The following is an 8252-nucleotide window of genomic DNA, read 5'->3' on the forward strand; positions in this document are numbered from 1 at the left end:
GTGGTCACTTTCTGGGCATATGGGAAAGGCAAGCCAGTCATCAAAGAGAATGCTTGATCAAACCAGTCCAATTCCCTAAACCTTAGGACCAGCCTACAAGGTGAAAACAAACAAACAACAACCAACAAAACCCTTATTATCTCACGTGGAGGATAAATGTCAAAGGATACCTAAGAAAACTCTAATGAAAAGAAAAAATACATAGAGGAGAAGGGGTAAGGAGGCAATCTTGCCTTACCAGATTTTTTTTTTCTTTAACCAAAAGCCACCCTAATTGAGACATTCTAGAAATTCACAAGTAGAAACCCTAAGGAGTGGCCAAGGTGGTATTATAAGTCAGCGGGAGAAGGGTGGTTCCTTTAAATACAGATTGCTGCATCCAAAACTGCCTGTCAAACGGGGAGGAAAAGGCAGATTCTTCCTTTTATCTACAGAAAAAAATAATTTTCAGAATGAAATCTTTAAAGATAAAAATATATGTAACATGGGCGCCTGGATGGCTCAGTTGGTTAAGCGACTGCCTTCGGCTCAGGTCATGATCCTGGAGTCCCGGGATCGAGTTCCGCATCGGGCTCCCTGCTCTGCTTCTCCCTCTGACCCTCCCCCCTCTCATGCTCTCTCTCTCTCTCTATCTCATTCTCTCTCTCAAAAAAAAAAATTAAAAAAAATATATATGTAACAATAACTAGGGAAAAATCTATGAAAATATGGGTATGCTCTTGGCATTTGTGGCACTGTGTGTCTGGGGGATTTCTTAAGCAAGACAGGACAATCAAAAAAAAAAGGAAAAGGAAACATTTGACTATGTAAGTATTCAAAATATGACAAAAAGACAATAAGCAAAGTCAGAAAGAATAGACTGGGAAAAGTCTTTGAAGCACGTATGTCAGATAAAAGATCCTTATATTATGCTACTTCAGTAACTCCCATAAATTGGTAATATAAGGGCAAAATAGTCCAGTCGAAAAATAATCAAAGGATAAAAATAGCCATTTGATAGAAGGGGGAAATCCTGATGCTCATAGACAAATGAAAAGGAGCTCAACTTCACAATTATCAGGGAAATGCCAATTAAAGTAACAATGAGTTAACATGTTTTTCACCCAACAGGCGGCAAAAAGTTCAGAAGAATGTTACACTCAGTCCTAGTAGGGGGTTGAGGGGACCCAAAGCCAAGCAGAGGTTCTATAAATTGTTACTAACAATGGGCACTGAAATTACTGCAGGGTTTAGGAAATTAACCTGTCAAGCTCTGTTAAAAAAGATTATGAGAGAGAGAGAGATATCTTTCTACTCAGCAATTCTAATTCTAGAAATCCATCCTATAGAATTAAAAGGAGAGTAGTTCATTATGTTCTAAAAATCAAGTATCATGTTTTGGTTCGAGAATAAAATTTGTTCAAAATATAGATGACAATTCAATGTACATTCTGCATCACTGGCAATACAGTATCCATGACCGGCTACCTATAATTTTCACATTTTTAGTTATAAATGATAAGGAAGATTTTCAGACAGGTTATTTGCAAGCACTTGTCTGCAAATAACACATCCCCAGTATAGGAAGGGTCTTTATTTCCAATAAATGTAAAACCAAATTGGATATTATGATACAGGATATAATTTTCTCTTTTTATTACTTTTAATTACTTGAAGAATCTTGAAACTGATCGCCATCCTGCTGGGAAGAATGACATGCCAGCTGAGTACCTGATTCTGAATACATACATCTAACCTTCAGGAACCATGAAAGGCACAAAGAGCTCTCAAAGAAGTCTATTTAAAGAAAGAAGAGAAGACACATCACCCTTCACTCTGAGATTCCAATAAAAATAGCAAGAGCCTCCTACTTACCACGGGAGATGCAGTGGCCCTCACTTTCTATCTAGGGGCTTTTAAAGGGGTTGGGATGGAGACTACTTGTATTTCTTCTGCAGACTTCTCACTCTGAGTTGTTGCTTCTGTTGATTTGACTTTGTAGATCATCCAACACACACTGTTCATTTTTCATATCATGTTGGCTCATGCTTTGCCCATTCCCATCCTTTACTGCCCCAAACAATGGATTGGTTCATATGAGGTTTTCCTGTGAGTGATAGCAAATCCAAAACAGCATTTTATTTCCCTTTTAAAATTAAGTCAGGGGTTCGGCAGTAGACGGCAGGTATGGCAGCTCTGTGATTATCAGGGGCCCAGGTTCATTCTTCTACCTTGTTGCTCCACTATCCTCAGCAAGTTATACTCACTACCTAATCCCTAGTGGCTGTGCAAGCCTCAGTTGTTACTTCTTCACCCCTTTATTTAAGCCAGCAGAGGGAAGAAGGGGCAAAGAATTGCATGCCCCTTCTTTGAGAACACTTCTGGATGTTATGCATACTCTAGGTCTGTTTACTTCCCATGGACTAGAACCCAGTGACATGATCACACCTGGCTACAAGCAAGACTTGAAAATTTAGTCTTTCCTTCTGAGAGCTTCTCACTGGAAGTTGTGAGAATTAAGCCAAGCTCTCCTTTTTGCCTTGGCAACATCAGTTGGTGGCTGCTTTATCCGCCTGGCTGATGTCAAGGAGCCAAGTTCTTGGCAATCTATGGTGGACATATGGCATAAATGAAAAATAAACCTATGTCTTTTTAAACCACTGAAATTTGGGGGCTGTTGATGGCTACAATGTAACCTAGCCCATCCAAACTGATGCAATAGCTAAATCACCTAGGGCTCTCAAGCTGAGCACCTCTTTCGGTCTTCCACAAAGTTAACTCATCTCAGTTTCAGATACTATTATTATCCCCATCATTTCCCAGATGAGAAAAGTTAGAGATGAACGAGTAGAGGAAGAGTTAAGTGTCAATATTCGGACCCGAGGGTTCCAAGTCTGCTTTCAGCTCACTCAACAAGTGATAGTAGGCACTCAATTATCTTAGGTGTCTGTTGAGTGCCAGGCCCTCTCCTTAAGTGAACAAGACAGACCAATAACTTATTTCGTTGTGTAGGAGAATGAGAAGACCCAAGTAAACAAATAATAAATGATTTCAGTTTGTTATAAAGAACATAAACACAAGGATGTGCTAGAGTGCGGGGAGGTGGTGGCTATGGGAGATTAAACCGTTAGAAAGACCTCTAAGAAGGGGGTTTTTGAGTTGAGAGGAGAAATGTCCCAGACAGAAGGAACACGTGCTAGGGTCCTGGGACAAGAGAAGCCCTGTGCTTCAGCCCTGCAGAGGGAGCCAGCGTGGAGAAGCACAGGATTGAGAAGTGAGGAAGGGGCGCTGTGGGAGGTCAGGTCGTATAGGACTGGAGGGTCCTGCAAGGATCCTGCAAGGTCCTGCTGGGGAGTGACTCCATCCCATTCGCTTTGTGGAAGGAGCACTCCGGATGCTTCAGCATGGAAGCGGGGAGGTGAGGCGGAAGGCTATCATCGCAGCCCAGAACCATCTGCCTCGAAGGACCCGGTGTTCCCCCGCCCCCATCCTCTCTCAACACACAGGCGTCCACTGCGTGCGGCGAGAACGCAGCCAGAGCCACCAGGGACCTGAGTTAGAGTACACCCCGCCCGAATTCCCCTACCTTGTTCCGCGGATCCCGCGCTGGGATGCCGAAGCCGTGTCCGATTTCGATGAACGTTCTCAGCGCTCTTCTCCCTTGTTTGCGCGCTCTTTTGTGCCTCCCCCGGGAACCCCTTCAGGGACGGCCCTGTCCTAGTCAGGCTTTGGCCACCCCGGGTCCAAGCAAGCGACGCTGGCGGCTCAGGCCAGCTTGGTCCTGGAAGCCGGGTCTGCTCCGGGCCTGGCACATGCTAACCCTGGCGCGTCAGCGATGAACAAAACAGCCGGGACACGGACACGGGCGCTGGTGGAACTTACAGCCCGGAGGCGGGGACGCACCTTTACTTGTCAGTCTAGGAAAATGTGAAGAGTGGGAGGCTGTGAATCATCAGGAGCCACTTTGACCCCGCTCTTCTGGATCCCCAGGTAGGCATTTGCCTTTGGTTAAATACCAACTTTGCAAACGCCGCTTGCGAGCGCGCACGCGGCTGGGCCGGGAGTCTCGCCAGCGGGACGCGTCCAGCCCCCGCCGCTCCCGCGGCCTAGGAGAAACAAAGACAAAGCAGCACATCTCGAAGAAGCGAGTCGGCGGCGGGGGGGCGCGCCGCGGGCTGGGGGTGCCCAGGTCGCTGTGCCAGCCGCCAGGTGAGCGCGGAACTGCCCGCGCCGGGTAGAGCTCTACAAGCGCGGAACCCGCAGGGCCGGCCGCGCAGCGACGCCACAGGCCTCCCGCGGTACTACAGCCCCCGCGCTCGCGGCGGAGGGGGGCGCGCGGGAGGCGTAGAGGCTGCCTCGAGCGGCTCTACCGGCCGCGCATGCCCGGTGCGCTGCTCCCGCGCGCTCCCGCGGGGCTCCAGAGGCGGCTGAGCAGGGCGGGTGCTCCCCGCAGTGCTGGGGGAAAACGCAGCGCCGCCAGGGGGCACAGCGTGTCCGGAACCCGAGCCTAGTCTCAGGCGCGCTCCTCCGCCCCCTTTTGAGTCGATAAAAGCGTCTCAGAGACCGGCAGTCACTTGCCCAAGGCCACACAGCCCGTACCAAAGAGTAACGGGATTGGGAATCGGACTCTGCAGCCTCCACCCCCTGCGTTCCAGGAATGGGAGGAGCACTGAATTTGAGTATTTTGGTAGTCCTAAACGACCTTGGGGAACCTGAACAAAGAGGCCTTTTCCCCCTCTTTCACAGGTGAGCAATCAAAAGCTCAAAGAAGTTACTAGACATTCCTGAAATATTTTTAACAAACAAACAAAAAAAGCCACTTCCTAGGGTCTCCTGTTTACGCAGTCTTGAAATGCCTGAGATTTACATGCCTTTGCCCGCCTCCGTTTCCCCCCACCCCCGACCCCCCCACTCCCGCAACTAGCCCAAAGATCCAGACCTGGTTGTTAGAGACCTGGCCCTTTTCTGAGGCACACTGAGGTCAAGTCCCTTCCTCCGCGAGCCACAGGGTCCTCACTGGCAGAATCGCCATAAATGACTTCCTAAGATCACAATGTGTTACGTGCCCAGGATGATCTAGAGCTGCAGCCCTTCCTTCTCTCCTTCAAACATGCGCAACTCTGCGCATCTCAGGGTCTTTGCACATGCTCTTTGTATGAAGCTCTCTTCCACCTTCCCATGCTGAATCCTACTCATGGCTTAGAGCTCATCTTCAAAGTCCCCTTCACTGAGCCTTTTTGATCATCCTTTCTCTTGCTTTGCACTCCCTTCCACTCCACACTACCCAGTTTTTCCTCTCTGACCTCTAGCCCTCCCTAATATTAATTATATATTCCATTAATTGCCTGAGGTCCACCACCCCCAACAACAAGAATGCTCCCTGAAGGTGCCTGATTTTGTTCCTCGAGTACTCTATCCTCAGCACCTAGCTTGCTTGTGTCTGCACTAAATAGGTAGTCAGTAAATGTTTGTTGAATGAATAAGTAAATGAATGGACAACCCTTATACTCAATGACTGGTTTGGTTCACATGTCTTCCCGCCTCTCTCCTATTCATTAGGCAATCATATCTGGCAGCGTGTATTAGTTTCTTAGGGCTGCTGTAACAAACAGAAATTTATTGTCTCACAGTTCTGGAGGCTAGAAGTGTAAAAATCAAGGTGTCAGCAGGGTCATCCTCCCTGGGAACGCTATAGGAAGAGATTCTTGCCTTTCCCAGTTTCTGACAGCCCCAGGTGTTCCTTTGCTTGTGGCAACATAAGCCCACATTAGCCTTGTCTTTGCATGGCCTTTTCTCCCTGTGTTTCTCTGTGTCTTCACATGGCATTCGCCTCTCTGAATTTCTTCTTTTTTAAGGACACCAATCACATTGGATTAGGGCCCACCTAATGTCCTCATTTTAACTATGTCTGCAAAGACCCTATTTCCAGATAAGGTCACATCCACAGGTGTGAATTTGCATTTACATTCACTGGGGATTAGGACTTTAACATATCTTTTGTAGGGACATAATTCAACCTATAACAGAGATGATCTATGGAACACTGAAAAAGGATTTAGGCAAACTAATCAGGATGGGGAAGAAGACACAAGGGCAGCTGTAAATGTTGGACATGTGCCCTGGTTGAAGGTCCAGGTGAACTCTCCCTGCTTAAAGAGGGCACAACATGTCAACTTTAAGGGTTTCAGTGGGAGTGGTCTCTATTCCTTCTTGGCCCTTTTCCAAGCTGGAAACACCCCCACTTCCGGACCCTCCACAAAGCATTTTATCTGACTGAATGTGGGCTTCTGAGAAATGTAAATCTGTCGGGGACTGCGCTAAGCCTTGACCTGCTTTCTCTTGTTTAATGTAGACAGTTGTGACCTGTGAGCTAGGTCCTATTGTTTGCTGAATTTTACATGAGAAGCTGAGGTTCAGACAGGTTAGGGAGCAGGCTCACAGCTTCTTCGTGCCTGAGCTGGGATTTTTAACCGGCTCTATCGAACTCCAGAAAAATTGCCAGGAAAGCCAGAGGTACTCTTCCATCAATTCCGTGTGACTCAAGAGGGCAGAATTGCAATGCATGAGTGGAAGTTACGAGAGGCAACGATCCAGCTACATTTTAGGAAAAATACTCTAATGCTTAGACTTCTGATTCTCCAATACTTAGAATTAACAGTTTTTCCTGATTTAGCTGCTTCTGCTACTAGCGATTTCTAGGCAGGGCCCAGTTTAGATTCTCAGTGTCCTTCTCAAGCCCATCCCACTTTTGAGGGAGATGGAACTCTTTGTACATAAATGGGTTTTTCTGAGAATAGGTCCACTAGATTTTCTGAGCCATAGGAGATAGAGGACTAAGTGGAGGCTCCCTTATGAGGAATGAAGGTCGGGGCCTTGCAGCAAAGAGCAGGAGAAAGAAACTGCTGCTGGTGGTCGGTCCCTGGGTTGACATTCTCTCTGCCCAGTCTTGCTATTTCAGTGGTGGGCATTTCTGCCTCCCTGCTGGCCCTGTGGCTGACACTGTCTTCCTGAACTCCACTTCTCCGTGTTGAAGACCTTCCCTCAGCTCTGCATCTCCTCCCTGCCTCTGGCCAATGTCCACGCACCCTGACCTCTGGCCTCCAACAGGAAGGTGTTGGAAACTAGCCGTGCTCCTTCCGGAGATTTGAAATAAACTTTCAGCTGTTATTCCTGGAGAAACTGCGCGTCCGGGTGACGCTGCTCCCTGCCATAGTCTGCCGTTCCTAGGGAGCACTTTAATTTTGTAGGGAGCAGCATCTGAGTCACTGATTATTGGGACTGGCCCCCTTCCCTACTCAGAGAAGGGTCTATTCTAGGTACACTTTCTTTCCGGAAGGTCAAAAGCGCGCGTATGTTGGGAGTGCAGCGAGGTTCCCAGAAAATGGTGTTGGAGTCCAAGTAGCAGGAACAAACACTGGCATTAAATGAGCTCACACCGTCTCCAGACTCTCCCAACAATCTTTGTTCCGCCTGGTCCTCAACAGCCACCTACGTGATAGATGAGACTCTGGGCTTCAAGTATGGTCTTCCCCACCTTCAGTAATGGCAAGGAACTCCGAGCCTCAGAGAGGTCAAGCGATCTGCGGACTTCTTCGCCCAAGGTCCTGAAGCTAGCATGCAAAAACAGAGTCCGGGAGAGTCGGGATTCGAACCCGACCCTAGGCCATGTCATCCACTGCCGCTTTCAAAAGAGGAAGAATTTGGAGGCTGAAGAGCTGAGCTCCTTCCCTCACTCGCTGCTGGACTTCAGCCTCCACGCGGGCAGGGAGCTACTGCGCCCTGGGCTTGCACCCAGCACTGGCACACAGCGGGCGCGCACGAACGGTCCTCCCGGGAGACAATGGAAGGAGATCGGTTCCCCTTTTGCAGGAGACTCCTCAGCTTGCGGGCACCCAGGCGGAGCAGGGCCACTGCATGCAGTGGGTGTGGACGAGCCGGGTCGAGCTCGGAGCCCAGCAGCCGGACCGAGACGCGTCTCGGGCTCCCGGGGGCGCGAAGACCCGGCGGGAGCAGGGGCAGCCTTGGGGACTCCCGGCGCCGGCCGCGCCGCAGCCGAGCCTCCGCGCCGCACTGCGCACGCGCGGCGCCGGCCCGACTCCGCCCCCCCGAGTAGGGACCTACAGCGGGCGCGGCGGCGGCGGCGGAGGCGGTGGCCTGCGGCCGGCGGTGTAGACGCCCCTTCCCGGGAGCCGGGATCCGCCGGCCGGGTGAGTGGCTGAGCCGGAGGGCGAGGGCCCGGGTTCGCGAGCGGCACAGGCGGGCCGGGACGCCGA

The 8252-nt window shown here is 49.7% G+C and overlaps 1 protein-coding gene across 2 annotated transcripts in view; it reads left to right on the forward strand.

Annotated features, from left to right (window-relative positions):
• The first annotated feature begins 3896 nt into the window (after positions 1-3896).
• ZNF518B (zinc finger protein 518B) overlaps positions 3897-8252 on the forward strand; it is a 23798-nt gene continuing 19442 nt past the window's right edge. The window contains exon 1 of one of the 2 annotated variants that reach the window (XM_035005299.1): positions 3897-3969. The gene's annotated coding sequence lies outside the window, so the exon portion shown is untranslated. Of the gene's footprint in view, positions 3970-8099; positions 8187-8252 lie in introns of those variants that run through there. The other variant, XM_035005298.1, reaches the window with a different exon arrangement.

Source organism: Mirounga leonina, unplaced genomic scaffold, assembly GCF_011800145.1.
Source record: "Mirounga leonina isolate KUSES-001 unplaced genomic scaffold, KU_Mleo_1.0 Mir_129, whole genome shotgun sequence".
In the NCBI taxonomy this organism is placed as follows: domain Eukaryota; kingdom Metazoa; phylum Chordata; class Mammalia; order Carnivora; family Phocidae; genus Mirounga; species Mirounga leonina.